This window comes from Oryctolagus cuniculus, chromosome X, assembly GCF_964237555.1.
Source record: "Oryctolagus cuniculus chromosome X, mOryCun1.1, whole genome shotgun sequence".
Classification (NCBI taxonomy): domain Eukaryota; kingdom Metazoa; phylum Chordata; class Mammalia; order Lagomorpha; family Leporidae; genus Oryctolagus; species Oryctolagus cuniculus.
The window spans coordinates 68,023,421-68,039,869 of record NC_091453.1 but is presented as its reverse complement, the minus strand read 5'-3'; the positions used below and the strand labels follow the sequence as shown (position 1 = coordinate 68,039,869).

General features: G+C 36.6%; 2 pseudogenes; one reads left to right on the top strand and one right to left on the bottom strand.

Moving 5' to 3' along the window:
- Nucleotides 1-4,313: 4,313 nt before the first annotated feature.
- On the top strand, nt 4,314-6,801 carry LOC138847545 (52 kDa repressor of the inhibitor of the protein kinase-like; annotated as a pseudogene).
- Nucleotides 6,802-15,285: 8,484 nt separating this feature from the next.
- Nucleotides 15,286-15,927, bottom strand: LOC100347184 (general transcription factor IIE subunit 2 pseudogene; annotated as a pseudogene).
- Nucleotides 15,928-16,449: the final 522 nt, after the last annotated feature.

Genomic DNA, 16,449 nt, shown 5'->3' with positions numbered 1-16,449 from the left:
GAATGTAATTAAATAACTTATCCAAATCCATACAAACTATTTGTGGATCGTCCTCTCATGTCACTCACTTCCTCTTTCAATAATCTCACATTGCAATGATCTGCTTTCATATCTACCACTAAACACAGTAATTTCCCACATTACAGTTTCCTCACAATGTCCTATGTCATCAATGTTTTCCCTAATACTCTGCTTAGATTTACTTCTGCTAATTTTTCAACTCACTGATTAAACGTTTTCTGAGAGAATCCTTTGCTTGACTCAACCCCAACTCTGCTCTAATTTGTCCTTGTTATTTTATTCTCATAACCACAGACAATTGTATTTTTCCTTCAAAGGGCTTAAAACAAGCTGAAAACTTAATTTACATAAATTAATCAATTAACTTACTCTTTGTTAAATGTCTTTCCTCCTGTGTTAGATAGTAGGCTCCATGAGAATGGATTTCAGATGTTTCACTTATTGTTTTATATGTAGTTCGCAAAGTATAACAGACATTCAAAAAGTACATACTGAAGGAATAAATAAAACCAGGACTTGAACCAGAGATTTCTGACTCTGTAAGTAGAAATCACTACATAACTAGGGCTTCCTTGGAAATTTTTTTCTATCTTAGCTACTCTTTTGAAGTATTACAGTTTAGGTATTGGACTGATAAAAATAATATTAATAAGATAATCTATGATTTCCTCTCAAGTCCATTGGACTCATGCTTTACACTGTTTGGTAAAATAAGATTTATTTTTGTTTTCCTAGAAATATCATTTCCAAACAGCAAAGGAAACCCTTGTCACTCTACTTTAGTAGGATTTGTTTGGTGAACTAGTTTATTTCATGTGTGTATCCTTTGTGGATTTGTGAAATTTGATCATTTCCCTTTCAATACTCATCTTTCTAGATTGAAGAATCCCATACATTTCAATTTGTCTTTTCTGCTTACAGTAATCCATCAGCTACTCTATTCCCATGATATTTTTATATTATATAGTATTTTTAGATGGTCTTCATAAATGAACTAAATAATTACATTGACATTCTAATAGGTAGTATCAACAACAGACTTCTTAGACAAAGTGAAAAGCAAAAATAAAATAACAGACAGAAAAAAAAAACCACTTAGACCAGAAAATAAATGCTAATCTGAAGAATAGGTAAAGTCTTGGTTAGAGTTCCTTTAACAGTGACACTACATTAGTTATCAAAATAACAAGAAAATTAGTTTATCCAGTTGTTAGAACATATCTCTGCAATCCATCATTTTTAACATTTAATATATTTTGGATTTCATCAATATACTATTGCTACCAAAGTTTTCTAGCTACACTTTCTAAAAAGATGCAAAATAAGAATGATTTATAAAGGACATATAAGCGTTATCTACTTAGAACAAGAAGATTCAGGTCATCACATTCTAAAAAAGAAAAGGTCAGTTTAGTCAGAATTACTGTTTCCTGGTGTTTCAAAGGAAATGTTGAAGCTAAGATGACATTGACAAATTGCCACTATTTATTTAAATGATGTAATGCAATCTTCCAGTAGTTCAACAATCTGCATTTTTGAAGCAGTTGACCTGACCAAATAATGCAAACAAATTAGCCTCCTGGGTGCTAGCTGTATTCTATAGGCAGCTAAATATCATAAGCTAACACTATTTGATATATAAACTCTACTATCTAAGCATTTTACTGAATATAAATGATAAAATTGCAACACAGTTGTCTTTGTTAAGCTTGGTAACAATCATTTCAATAAATTGCATTCTCAAAGTTTTTAAAGTTCAAACAAGAAAAAAGTGTATGCCGCATAATGCCTCCCCAAGACACTAATCAAAGTCCTTTTCACTGCCTCAAAAGAGTTAGGATCAAATTTGTGTCCTTAATCTCCGTTGTGATATTTTTCATCTTCTTGGTTACTGCATTGTAAATGAAGTAAATTCAAGTCTATGTAGAAAATCAGTAAGTAGTAAAAAGAAGCTGTGGGTTATAACTATTCTTTTCTTGTAAGGATTATCTAAAACTGGGACAAAGGCCACTTATAATGACCAAAATCAATCTACATGTTTGTATTTTTTGTTACATGTCAAAAAGTTGATTACTAGGCAGTAACTTATCCACTGAAGAGTCAGTTCTATTCAGTTAATAGGCTGATCTCAACAATCAGTCCTAGATATTTCTAGCTGTTCGGTGATGAAGCTAAAGATGGTTAATCAAAATGATAATGATAACACAGCCTGAGAATCAATTTTTCAAAGGAAGTTTCAAAATAGCTTATGTGATTATGGCTCAGCTATTGAATATGTGCTTATCAGTGTTGTTATGGCCTCTAGAGGAAACACTTATGAGGGACAAAAAGAACTTTCTGAAGAAATAAGGAAATATTTTACTTGCAGAAATGCAAAAATTTGAATAAATGTTTTTGCTGAACCAATTTTTTGTTATTTACAGAATATTTTCAACAAAATAATGTGATTATTGATAAATATAAATATTTCTTATTTCCTTGAACAGAAATTGTTATATGTAACTGTTCTGTTTAAATGACAGTTATTTTTTAGGAGTTTGATTGCTATAGGAATTTATCTCTACTCTCCTTCATAACTAGTCAAATCTGCTAAGACTTATAATTCAGTTCATCATATGAGTAATTGTACTAGAACTGATAGAGAAAACCTCTATCTCTATCTAACAAGTATTTACAAGGCAGCGAGGTATATAAATGTAATCGTCTCTAATGCATAGCTATCTTAATAAATACAATATTTTTATTATTAATTACTAGTAGTTTATTATATATCAAGCACATTACATACATTCTTTCATTTTATCCTCAAACTATGAGTCTTATACTACTTTTAAACTTTATTTTACATAAGAAGACACCGAGGCATAGAAAAGTTATATGCAAGTTACATACTATGATCATAAAAGCAAAAGAGGAAACAAGCATCATTCAAATATTTGTAAATTGTCAGTTTGAGAGGGCCTTGAAGAAATAATCTGACTTCTCTACAGAAGGATATTGTGAGGTGGACATTCAAAGAAAAGAAAACAATTTCTGTACAGTTCTTAAGCCAAAAAGTTCATAGTCTGTTTATAGAATGACAAATGTGAATAGAATGTAGTGGCTATGAGTTTGGGCTCAGGATTTAGTGTAACTGGATTAAAAATCATCCCCCTAACTATGTGACTTCTTGCAAATTACTTGACTTTTCTGTTTATCATTTTACCCTTAATATAGAACATACACATTTACCTCTCTTATATTGCCTTTGTGAGGATTAAATGAAATAATTAATGTAAAAGGATTGGAAGGGAGACCGGCACACACAACAGTGGCGATCAGCATGAAGGAATGGCATATTGTGGTACAATTATAATAAATTTCAAGAGTATATGTTTAGGGCCCATAGTTATGGTGCAGTTAAGGCGTTACTTGCAGCTCTGGCATCTCATATTGAAGTGTCACTTTGAGTCCTGGTTGCTCTACTTCCAGTACAGCTCCCTGGTTGTGTGTCTGAGAAACAGTGGAAGATGGCCTGAGTACCTGGGCCCCTGCCACCCACGTGTGAGACCCGGATGGAGGTCCAGGCTCCTGGTCTTAGCCTGGACCAGCCCTGTTCATTATGGCCATTTAGGGAGTAAGCCAACAGATAGAAAGACTGACTCTCCTCTCTCTCTCTCTCTCTTCCTCTCTCTGTTTCTCTCTCCCTCCTCTCTCTCTCAGTCATTCTGCTTTCCAAACAAATAAAATAAATCTTTAAAGAAAAACAAAGAGAATATCTTTGATCCCTCTCCTATGCTTCAACCCTGTTAAGTTGACCAGCTGACCTTTTCAACTCCTGAGCCCAATCAGAAAGCCCTAATGAGACAGGGATGAGAGGACTGGGCTGACTCACAAGCAGGTGATAAGGCCAAATTTCTTCACTGTCCCTAACTGCACAGAGAAGAGCATACCATTAAACAGGCCCTTCTGTTGCCACAGGATCCAGCCAGATGTCCAGAATGAGTAGAGAATTATAGTAGAACTGGCTTAGAAGATAAAAACTCATCTAAATAAACATTATAAGCTAATCAACTAAATGAACTTTATTGTATATGTCAAAGACTTTGGAGTTTCTGGCTCCTGGCTTTGGCTTGCTCTAGACCCTGTTATGGGCATTTGAGGAGTGAACCAGTGGATGTTAGACTTCTTTCCTTTCTCTCTCTCTCTCTCTGTCACTCTGCCATTTTATAAATAAATCTTAAAAATAATGATTGGGTTATTTCATATCTTAAAATTGAAGTAGATACTTGTGAAGTCATTGGGGAAGTCCTTATAGAACAGTTCTCCAAGAAAATGTAATTCCAACATTTGATCTTACCAATGGTTTGAACGATCCCCATGGTAGACACAGAAAAAATAAATAAATAAAAGAATTGAGTTAAGATTAAATCAGGACCCTGAAATGGAAAAAAAATTGACAAAATGCTGAACAGGAACAAAGACATACAGAAAGAAGCAATAGCACTGCCCAGAATCCCAGTGTAGAAAAAAAAAAAAAAAAGATGAGTAAGATGAAGACATTTAACCTTTAACTCTTGAAAAGAAGGAGCAAAAAAGGATATTTAAAATCTTCTTTTATAATTTTTTATTCTTATGGGAAAACAAAACATACATTTGTATGGACTTGAGGATGATGAAATCTCTGAAGGTCTCCTTATTCCTGATAACTTTCTAGCACTCCTGCAGTGCTGGTATACATTCTGGAGAAGCCGTCCTGAGAAAACATTTTGGGAGCACAGAAGTTAACATGCTGATCTGTTTGAAAACACAGCAGAAACAGATGCTAGAGATCTGGGAGAGCTGCATGCAGGAAGAAACACTCAGAGAAGTAAGGGACTCTCATTTCTTTTCCATAATCCCTGACGATGTATCGGACACAGCTAGGGAAGTGTTGATCATGTTGATGTGGTTAATTGGAACATTTTGTAACTTGAGGGACGAATTTGTGGGCTTCCTGCCTTAAGAAGCTGATGCAGAAAATTCTGCTGTGAAATATCACTGCAATAACGGAAAATAGGGACTAAGCCTGAACTATTGTCATGGCCAGCCTTCCATTGTGTTCAGTCGGTTTTTTCCCAAAATGAAAGTTGTTGCTCCTAGACTTTTAGATAAATATACCTCAGGCTATCTGCACACTCTGCTCTTCCCGTGTGCTAAACATATGGTTCGCAAAATCAGTGCCAATTATGGGAGCATGTGTTGCATGGGGAGCAATTGAGGAAGTTTTTTCTTTATTCCATCGATCACCAGAACTGCTTCTTGAACTTGAAAATGTAATTTCTGTTCTTTTTCAGAACAGTGAAGAAAGGGCAAAGAACTGAGGGAAATTTGCCATTCTCAATGGATACTCAGGCAAGATGCTTGTGAAGTTTTTGTAGGCCTTCTGTAAATACTTGTTTTGTATTTAGATAGCATAAATAGTGACACAAATATTAGATAGAGTCAATGCATAGTTGGCTGAGCATTTGTATGCCTTAGTGCAGTATCAGATTTTTATTTCATTGTTACAATTGTTGTTCTTTACAGTGTCTTATCTTTTTTTTTTTTTTTTTTTTTTTGGCCAGGCAGAGTGAGAGAGAGAGACAGAGAGAAAGGTCTTCCTTCCATTGGCTCACTCCCCAAATGGCCGCCACGGCCAGCGCGCTGTGCTGATCCGAAGCCAGGAGCCAGGTGCTTACTCCTGGTCTCCCATGCGGGTGCAGGGCCCAAGGACTTTGGCCATCCTCCACTGCCTTCCCGGGCTACAGCAGAGAGCTGGCCTGGAAGAGGAGCAACTGGGACAGAATCCGGTGCCTCAACCGGGACTAGAACCCAGGGTACCGGCGCTGCAGGCGGAAGATTAGCTTAGTGAGCTGTGGCGCTGGCTTTGCAATGTCTTATCGTTTACAGGAGCCTTGAGAAAAATCTCCAAGGGAAAATCTCTTATGTCTTCTTTACAGTCAGTAACTGGACGGCAGCCCTGAATTCACTCAGTGAAGTGGTGGAATATATTGAAGTGCATCATGAATCTTAGTTTGAGGAAGTCATAGACTCAGCAAGCTTGATATTCAAATGAAACTTCCTGGGAAATTCCACAGGACTCCTCAGTAAGACAACCTGGAGCTCCAACTAATGTTTTATAGTTACTATAAAGAACCCAAAGTGTTCCAACAATGGAGCACATTCTTCAGGAAATTAAACATATATTCTCAGAGCAGCACATAAGAGCTTTTAGGTGCTTATCTCTGGTACTCTCAGTCATGGAACAGCTTAAATTCAATGTATAGGAGGAACATAACACAGAGATGTACCCAAGTGACTTGCCCAATCTTGACACTCTCTCAGTCCAAATGTAATTTTGGAGAATTAAATGAAAAGACAGAAGGAAAGATACAGAGCTTCCATCCACCATTTATGGAGTCTGCTCATCTGCCTAACGAAGGGTGTTTTCCTAATCTGCATACAATCATGAAAGCTCCTATGTGTTTTTCCTGGGATGAACGTTGAGAATGAGTGAACAAAATTGTCTCAAACCTACTTGAGGAACACTTTAACAGAGCAAAGATCTAATAAGTTGGCTTTGCTTAAAATAAATTTTGATATAAAACTTATCTTGGCTTAATGGTAGATACATTTATCGAACTCTATACAACTAAGTCAGAGCCTCCTAGAGATAATTCAAAAACTGTTAAAAATATGTTTTTCCTATGTGACTTTGAAAATAAACTTTCTCATACATTTGATGTATATAGGGCACTTAATGAATATCCTTGCCCGTAAGTGTCCTATTGAATACATTAGCCATTGATAAGCTACCTATTTAAATGATTCCTGTTGCACTTTCATGATGCAATGGCCCCTCTGTTTTTGCAGAAAATAGCACTGGCAGTGCCACATGTAATTTCTGCATGTTGGCTAGTGGCCTCTGGAATTATTTCAATTAAGCCATTTTAGATATGACATTTATTCCCAATGTGTAGCCAACTGTGCTTGCGTTATGAGTTTTTGAAAAAAAAATAAACTTTGAGGAGATCTGAGAGAAAAGAACACATTTTATAAAGTTTACAATGAAACCCATGATTGGCCTTTGACCAGTAGGAGTTTTAAGTATGTTAAAAATCTATAATGGACAGGTAAGGGATTCACTAGAAGTTTATGGCACCACCAAGCAAGTATTTCAGTGCCAATTTTATCTTTATCAAAAGGACTTAAAAGAATAATTTATAGCTAAAACTTGAGTGCCAGAGCCGGCCATTGCAATTCCACATCTGGTTGTTGCTGTTTATAGTCCTTTGTTGAGTCTGCATCTTTTTAGCAGGTGTACGTCAAGTAATTCTGTTTCATGGTCAAGACAGAATCAAAGGTCATGGCTGCTGAAAATTGATTCGTCTGTTTTCTTCTGCCTTTGTTTTCATGACTACATCCACTGCACTCATTTTTATTATTATTTTTAAGGAGTACGGTGATTGGGAGGCTTGGCTTAAAGTCAGATACTTGCATCTGAATCTCTGCTCCATCACTCTATAGATAGATACTTTAAAAAAAGATTTATTTATTTATTTGAGAGGTGGAGTCACAGAGAAAGAGCGAGAGACAGAGAGAGAGAGGTCTATTTGCTGGTTCACTCCCCCAAGTGGCCACAATGGCCAGTACTGGGTCAGGCTGAAGCCAAGAGTTGCATCTGGGTATCCTACATTGGTGGTAGGGTCCAAAGCATTTGGGCCATCTTCAGCTGCTTTCCCAGGTGCATTAGCAGGGAGGTACATTAGAAGTTGAGCAGCTGGGACTTGAACCAGTGCCTGCATGGGATGTGACATGCTAGCCACAATTCCTGCTCATATTCCTTTTATTGTAAAGTAGATATAAAATAAACCTGCTAAAATGCTACTTGAAGTCTTAAGTTAAATTATTTATGCTATTTTTGTAATCATTTACGTAAGCACTACTCTGCTCATTGCAAATATCTCTGAATTCCAATAAAGCAGTTTCTGAAGAGAACTGTGAAGGCCTTATATAGTCAAGTCACTTAAATGGTGAGGTAGCATCTGATATTTGGAGGAGATTCCTTTGGGAAGAGGGCAAGTGAGTGAGGGTTAGAGCCCAACAATCCTAAAATCATGTTTGTAAGTAGCCATTTTTTCTGATAATTTAAATTTCAGCCATATTTCACCTCTCTTCATTTCCAGTATCTCCTTCCCTTGTTAAGATTTCTTCCTAATTTATCCCTTTTTATTTCTGTTTCTGTCACCAATACCCCTGCTCATCCTTCAGTCAGTGTATATGTTTTTTTTTTTTTTTTTTTTTTACAGGCAGAGTGGATAGTGAGAGAGAGAAACAGAGAGAAAGGTCTTCCTTTGCTGTTGATTCACCCTCCAATGGCCGCCGCGGCCAGCGAGCTGCAGCCGGGCTACTGCGCTGATTCGATGGCAGGAGCCAGGAACTTATCCTGGTCTCCCATGGGGTGCAGGGCCCAAGCACTTGGGCCATCCTCCACTGCACTCCCTGGCCACAGCAGAGAGCTGGCTTGGAAGAGGGGCAACCGGGACAGAATCTGGCGCCCCGACCGGGACTAGAACCGGGTGTGCCGGCGCTGCAAGGCGGAGGATTAGCCTAGTGAGCCGTGGCGCCGGCCCCAGTCTATATGTTTTTCAAATGCCGTTCCCTCTTCATATTTCCCATGATTAATACAATCATACCTATCTACTGGTTTTTTGAACTTCAGCCCTTAAAATCAGTACTATAGTCTAGCTTATGTCTTTTATCTCACTGGTGTTGCACAGCGTGCTTCAAAATTCTGCTTTGGTGACTGTTTTATATGGAAGTTAAATCAGTGGTGAGATCTTATCTAGTAAATTACATAGATGGAAACTCCTTAATGGTAGTGTAAGGACTTGTGAAAATAGAATCTTCCAGAAGAGCAATGATAATGCATATATTGTCAAATCAACCATTTCAGAACTTAGAAAATCAAATGAAAGTTTGGTAAAGTTCAAAGAACTTTTATTGAAGAAAAACTACTGAATATTAGTGACAATAGCACACTATATAATGTTTTAACTTTCCCTATTCCAGTCTTTTCCAATAGCCCCATAGTAGTCTTGAAAACCAGTAGTATCCAAGCATGGATAATATAAAAGCCAACAATCTAATAACCACTGAAAAGGAATAGAACAGAATTGGAACTCCCCCAAAAGTCCCAGCCTCAGAGTGCTGTCCCCATTTGATGTATCTGAAAAATCCCTAGATAAATTCCATACACAGGGCTTGTAATCATTTTTCCTAAGAGCTCAGTCAGTAAGGAGGGTGCTATTCTCAGGATGCTTACTAAAAATAAATCGTGGCAATGGCTTAATAATGTGATTACCAGGGACGGCAATACCAATTGGGGTAAAAAAATGTGCCAGAAATCTTAAAAAGGAAGATCTAAGCAATGAAGTAAACTTAGGAAGTTTTGTAAAGCTCTGATGTGTCAGTCATGGGAATTTAGGAAGTCATGCATACATGGGGGGTTGTGTTCATGCCTAGGAAATACCTGAGAAAGCCCCAATATCTCACTCCTCATTGACTTTGAGTCTTTACACAAACAGAAAGTAAAGGCTAAATCTGTGTTATCTATTTCCTGAGTATTGAAAGTGTGCCCAACATACAGAAGTTCTCTCGGTGAGGAGTGAAATACCTAAAGTTCTATGGCATTAAGAAAATCTCTGTCCAGGGGCCAGAGCTGGAGCTTTGTGTTTTAAGCCAATGCCTGGGACACCAGCATCCCGTGTGAGCACCAGTCTGAGTTCTGACTGTTCCACTTCAATACAACTCCATGCTAATGCTCCTGGGAAGGCAGTAGAAAATGGCTCAAGTATTTAGGATGCTGCCACCCATGTGAAAGATCTTGATAAAGCTCCTGGTTCCTGGCTCCTGGCCCCTGGCCCAGCCTTAGATGCTTCAGTCATTTGTGGAGTGAATCAGTGGAAGAAAGATATCTTTCTCTCTCTGTCTCTTCCACTCTCTCTGTAAGTCCATCTTTCAAATAATTAAATAAATAGATCTTAAAAGACTTTAAAGTATTTTAAAAAAAGAAAATTTCTGTCCAATCATAAGTTGACAATCAAACTAACCAAGCACAGACTTCAGTCACTAAACAAAAGTAACAAAAATGACCCTGGCAAAACATCAAATACAGCAAACCCTGGGTGGGGGAAATCTGATTTTGAAATTTGCTGTATTATATAATTTTAAACTTCTACTTTCAAAATAATTTAGGAGACATTGAAAGAAACAGAAAAAAGTATTTGCTATAAACTGCCCTTAATGTAGATCATATGTTATATTTACTAAGCAAAGATTTTTTCCAAAAGCTATTATAAATATAATAACCAGAGGGAACTATGCCAAAAACTACAAAATACATTATATCACTGAAGAGATAGAAATTTTAAAATGAGGAATTTCTGAAATTTAAGACATAATGTAAATGAAAAATTCCCTAAAGGGGATCAACAGCATATTTGAACTCTTTTAAATAAAAATCAACAAAGTTGGAAATAGAGCAATTGATGTTATCCAGTATGACAAACATAAAGAAAAAAGTGAAGCAATCAATAAATCAACAGCTATTTTGATTATAACCGCCCTGTAGTATGTCTTGAAATCTGGTATTGTGATGTCTCTGGCTCTGTTTTTGTTGTATAAGATTGCTTTAGCTAGTCAAGATCTCCTGTGCCTCCATATGAATTTCAGCATCATTTTTTCCAGATCTGAGAACAATGTCTTTGGTATTTTGATTGGTATCACATTGAATCTGTAAATTGCTTTTGGAAGAATGGACATTTTGATATGAGCATGGAATGTTTTTCTATTTTTTTGTATCTTCTATTTCTTTCTTTAAAGTTTTTAATTCTCATCATAGAGATCTTTGGCATCCTTGGTTAAGTTTATTCCAAGGTATTTTTTTATGGCTATTGTGAATGGGATTGATCTTAGAAGTTCTTTCTTGGCCATGGCATTATCTTTGTATGCAAAGGCTGTTGATTTTTGTGTATTGAATTTATATCCTGCTACTTCACCAATACTTTACCAGTAATTGATATAATTAAAAGGAGAGAATGATCCAACATAGGAAGTGGGGCACACAGCAGACTCATAGAATGACAAAAGCCCTGAACAATACTCTGGCCTCAGAATCACCTCTTAAGGCATTCAGATCTGGCTAAAAGCCCATGAAAGCATTTCAGACATGGAAAGCCAAGACACTGTGGCAAAAAATTACCTAAATGAAAGATCCTGCGAGTGAGATCTCAGTGGAAAGAAGGGGCCATCAAAGAGGAAGGTGTCTTTCTCTGAAGGGAGGAGAGAGCTTCCACTTTGATTATAGCCTTGTCTAGATAATGTTGGAGTTTGTGGACTCAGGGGACTTTGTGGCCTTGGTGGCTCATGGCAGGAGCCTCGTGTGGTCACTGACTTCATAAATAAGAGTGTCAATTGTTAGATCAACATCGGGAGTTACTGTGCACTTGCTCCCATGTAGGACCTCTGTCCTTAGTGTGTTGTACTATGAGAATTGATGCTGGAACTGGTCTTCAAACAGTGCTTTATACTTTGTGTGTCTGTGTGGGTGCAAACTGTTGAAATCTTTGCTTAGTGTAGAGTTGATCTTCTGTGTATAAAGATAATTAAAATTGAAATTTAATGATGAATGGGATGGAAGAGGGAGCAGGAGATGGGATGGTTTGCAGGTGGGAGGGTGGGTATGGGGGAAGAACTGCTGTAGTCCAAAATTTGTACTTATGAAATTTATATTGATTAAATAAAAGCTTTATATAAAAAAAAAATCAACAGCAGTTTCTGGGACACCATCAAGAAATCCCAAAAGGAGAGGATAAAAAGATGCTGAAAGGATATCTAAGGAAAAAAAGTATTGAAAACTTCAAAATTTGATGAAAAATGTACAGATCCAAAAAGTTTAATGATCCACAAGTAGAATGAACTCAAAGACACTCCATACCTAGATGTATCAGAATACAACTATCAACAGCCAAAGACAAAGAACCTTTAAATTCAGATAGAGGAGAAACTTATTACATACAAGGATTTCCAATAAAATCAACAGATGACTGAGAGAAATAAATAATTGAGAAATAATACTAGGACACTTCAATGTCCAGCTTTCAATAACAAAGAAAACAATCAGGAAAAAAAAATTAACAAGGAAACAGAAGACTTAGATTAGTACATTAGCTTAGTATGCTATATCCCAAGGAAAAAAAAAGTCAGTGTTACAAGAGTTTATGCCAAAGAATTGGCTCAAAGCATAGGTATTTCAGATAATGTCACATAAAACAAAACACAAAAAATAACATAAAATGTTTGTTACAATATCTAGTTTTCCAGGTGCATCTCAAGAATTCTTTCATTCTGTTCAATAGAATCAAAGGTTCAATATGAAGTTTTGAGGAAAAATTCTGCTTTTTTTCTGTTAAAAATTTTAATTTTTATTTTCTTGAATCACTTTTCATTGTTTTTATTCTCATCACACATCCTCTGCTAAACTATACTCTTGTAAGTATTTTGGAAATATGCCCTGCTTGGAGACCCTTGTGTGACACAGGGGTTGTTAAGCCACTGCTTGCGATGCTTGCATCACATATAGGAGTGCCAGTTTGAGTAGTGACTGCTCTACTTCCAATCCAGCTCCCCGGTAATGTGCCTGGGAAAGCAGTGGAGGATATTCCAAGTACTTAGGCCCTTGCCACCCATATGGGAGACCAGGATGGTGTTCCTGGCTCCTGACTTCAGCCTAGCCCATTCTGGACCAATGTGGCCATCAGGAGAGTGAACTAGTAGATGGAAGGTCTCTCTCTCTCTCTCTCTCTCTCTCTCTCTCTTTCTCTCTCTCTCTCTCCCCTTTCTCTCTTTCTTTCTCAATCTATCTGGCAAATAAATAACTAATCTTTTTAAAACCCACAGAAATATTTGCTACTCATTTCATATTTTATTTTATGATTTATTTATTTATTTGAAAAGCAGAGTTACAGAGAGAGAAAGGGAGAGACAGAGAGAGACTTGAGATCTTCCATGTGCTGGTTCAATTCCCCAAATGGTTGCAACAACCGGGGCTGGGTGGATCCAGAGCCAGGAGCCAGGAGTTTCTTCCAAGTCTCCATCTGGGTGCAAGGGCCCAAGCACTTGGACCATCTTCTTTTGCTTTCCCAGGCCGTTAGCAGGGAGCTGGATCAGGAGGGAGTGGAGCAGCCAGGACATGAACCAGAACCTATATGGGATGCTGGCGCCACAGTGGCTTTACCCACTATGCCACAGTGCTGGCCCCTGCTTATTTCTGCATATTGACAAACACTGAGCATGGTCCCTTGTCTTAATACATACCAATTAGACATTGGTAGAAATGAATGAATGAATAAAATACGAATTAATGCCATCATTGTAGCCTGTTAAATGAATAGATTATAGGAAGGCAGAACAATGTGGTTCATAATCATATGACAAAACCTGAAGTACAGTTTAAGGTAGTTTTTTTTTTTTTTTTTTGGATTGTGCTCCTTATACACATAATAAACTGTATCCTGTACAAGAATTTAATCTGCTTATAAATTTTAAAATGATGCTGTTATCATTGCTATTATCAGTGATCATGTTATGCTTTCTAAACTATTGCAAAATATACTACTATGCTGGGACTTAACAAATCTGTATTTCATTGCCAAGTGGAAGAGTGTAAAGTTTAAGTAGATTTACAAAGAAGCAAATCTACATTAACTTGAATGATAACATTTGAGGTGCTTTAAATGAGCATTTAATTAAAACTTAGTCAAGTGATAATATGGTAATTAAATATCCATTGTTTGCATTAGACTGCTTATTGAATTTAATAAGCACATCAAAAATAGAAATCTAGTTTCCATGAGCTTCCCGCATGGAGTAACAAGCTGTATTAAGAAATGAACAATTGATTTTAAAAAGCAACATCAGAGTTGTGACCCAGGCTAATTCAATTCATTTTATTCTATTCATAGGGCAAATATCATCCTCTTTATTTGAGTTATAAAATGAACTTACTCCATCTCAGTTATTTGCAGCTTTCTTACAAATATTTTGGTTAAATATAGATCTCAGAATACCTGAAAACCAAAAACCTACTGTGCAACTGTGTCCCCAAGGCTGCAAAGATAGGGCACTTATTGAGATAAATGGTACATCTATCAAATTTGATGGCTGAGCCCTTGTTTCCATTTGTCTCCTTTATCCTCAGCACCATTAACTACTTCCTCAACATGTGTCAATTCAGGGCTCAGAGTCATTATTTTTCCCTTCTCTCTCAGCCATATTTGTGTGCATCACCTTTATTGACATTAATGTTGCAAAGAATTAAGAAATAAGTGATTAACATTGAAATGTGAATCCTCTCACACTAAATGATAAAATGGTCTTGGTAGCATTTCAGACATCAAGGAATAGGAATAATCAGAGTTGGGCTATGATGGACTCACTGTTACCCTTCATATCACACTAATCTCGTCACTATTTATTCCTCCACTGCTGTGTGAGGTGTTTCTATCATACTAAATTTCATTTGAAATCTTCTGTGCCTAGCTCCCTGAAACCTATGCACCCTATTCTGTGGTAACTCAAACAATGTATTCTCTCAATTTAACAAAGCCACAATCAAGTATTCAAATCCTATAAACCTGTGATTTGAAGTTATCACTTGAAATATCTTGGTGTAAGGGAGGAAAATAGAGAATGGAATGATGATTTTTATGGAAAGTGTCCCAATTTGTAGGCATTGCAATTGTATATTTTCTTGGACAATAGTTTTATTAAAATATATTCTTCTGAGACAAATATTTCATTCCAAACTATCTGCCAAGAAGTTCTAAAATAACAAATAAGAAAAAATGGTACCAGGAGCCATTTAAAAGTCAATATGAATAGTAAAACCACCAGTAGGCCATGTTAAGCACTTTTGTTCCAAGAAAGAATAGAAGGTTACTGAGAATATCACATTTCTCTTTAGCCGATTAAATGAGCTTGAGTTTGAATTTGGTAATTAGCACTTGTTCTGTAAAGTGAACTGCACTTCTTATCTGTCTCAGGAAGCAAAAGGAAAGAGAGTCATATTATCCCAAGCACTGACCAGAAATATCTTGACTGAATATTTATTACTTTTTATTCAAGAACAAAATTGTCCTATATATACCAGGAGTAACTTCAGAGTAATCTGTCAGCAAACAAGTCAATTGTTTGTTATGAGTGTTATGAGCCATAAATCCATGAATCAGGTTTTTTTGTTCTCTAAAATGGAGACACTTTTTTTGGTCCAGCTTCCTGCATGGAAGAAATACCCTGTCGCTTTGTGTATTCTTCATTTTTCTCCTCATCTATTAAATCCACACTGACATGCCTTCACAGTTTGTAAAATTCTTCATCTACAGAAATTTGTTCCTATCACTGAAGAAAAGTATTTTCTTCTTATCATACAATTTATAAATAGTATCTTGCTCCCAAAAACCTTACAGTTTTTTGGAGGGAGGGGTTAGGGGAGTCCACCTTTTATGTTTTGTCAAAAATGTTTCCTAATCCACACTGGTCATGCTTATCTATAAGACTAAGTAGAATCTTATCTTTCAAGTTGTACTTGGACTTGAAGGCATATTTCCAATCTATTAAATTGTGGGTCTGTTGCATAATGCCTCATTATTAGCCGCTGTTTCTGCTTGAGTCCAATACCTAAATACTTTGTTTCAGCCAATATTTCTTCTGAAGTCTTCCTGTAATTCACAACCTTAGCAAGAATTCCAGACTTAAATCCATACATTCATATAGAACTGTCAAGTTAAATGGTCCATTGCTATCATCAACATTTTGTTTAGAACCTGGCAATCCTGCATGTTCTATTTTTTACTTTATTCACCTTCTATGTTGATGACTCAGAAGGTACTGAAACATTTTTCTATTACAGACGTAGAAATAGCTCATTTTGAACAATATTATTTTTATTAAGAATATCATATGGAAAGATACCTTGATAAGAGGTAAATATTCCATCTCTCATTGTGATTTTTTAATATAAAAAGAAGTACACATTGATCTCTGCTCCTATTCCTATTTTCTGGCACACAGCTCCTAAAACTCTTAGAATCTCTGAAGTGATGTTTCATTTGTTATGCCAATGGGAAGACTAAAGTCAGGCAGATCCTGGGTAGTCTCAGTCAGAAGCAAAAGGAACAACCTGGACTTGCAATCATTATCTGAAGATGGTGGCAGTATTGTGGGACTGAGTCTTTAACCTATGGAGTCTGTGCTGACTATGGTTTTGGTCAAAACTGAATCGTAGGACACCCATCTGGGGTCAGAAAATTGGTTGGTAAGTTACACCAAGCCCACATACAGCTGGTGTGGGAAATGAAGTTTTTGCTG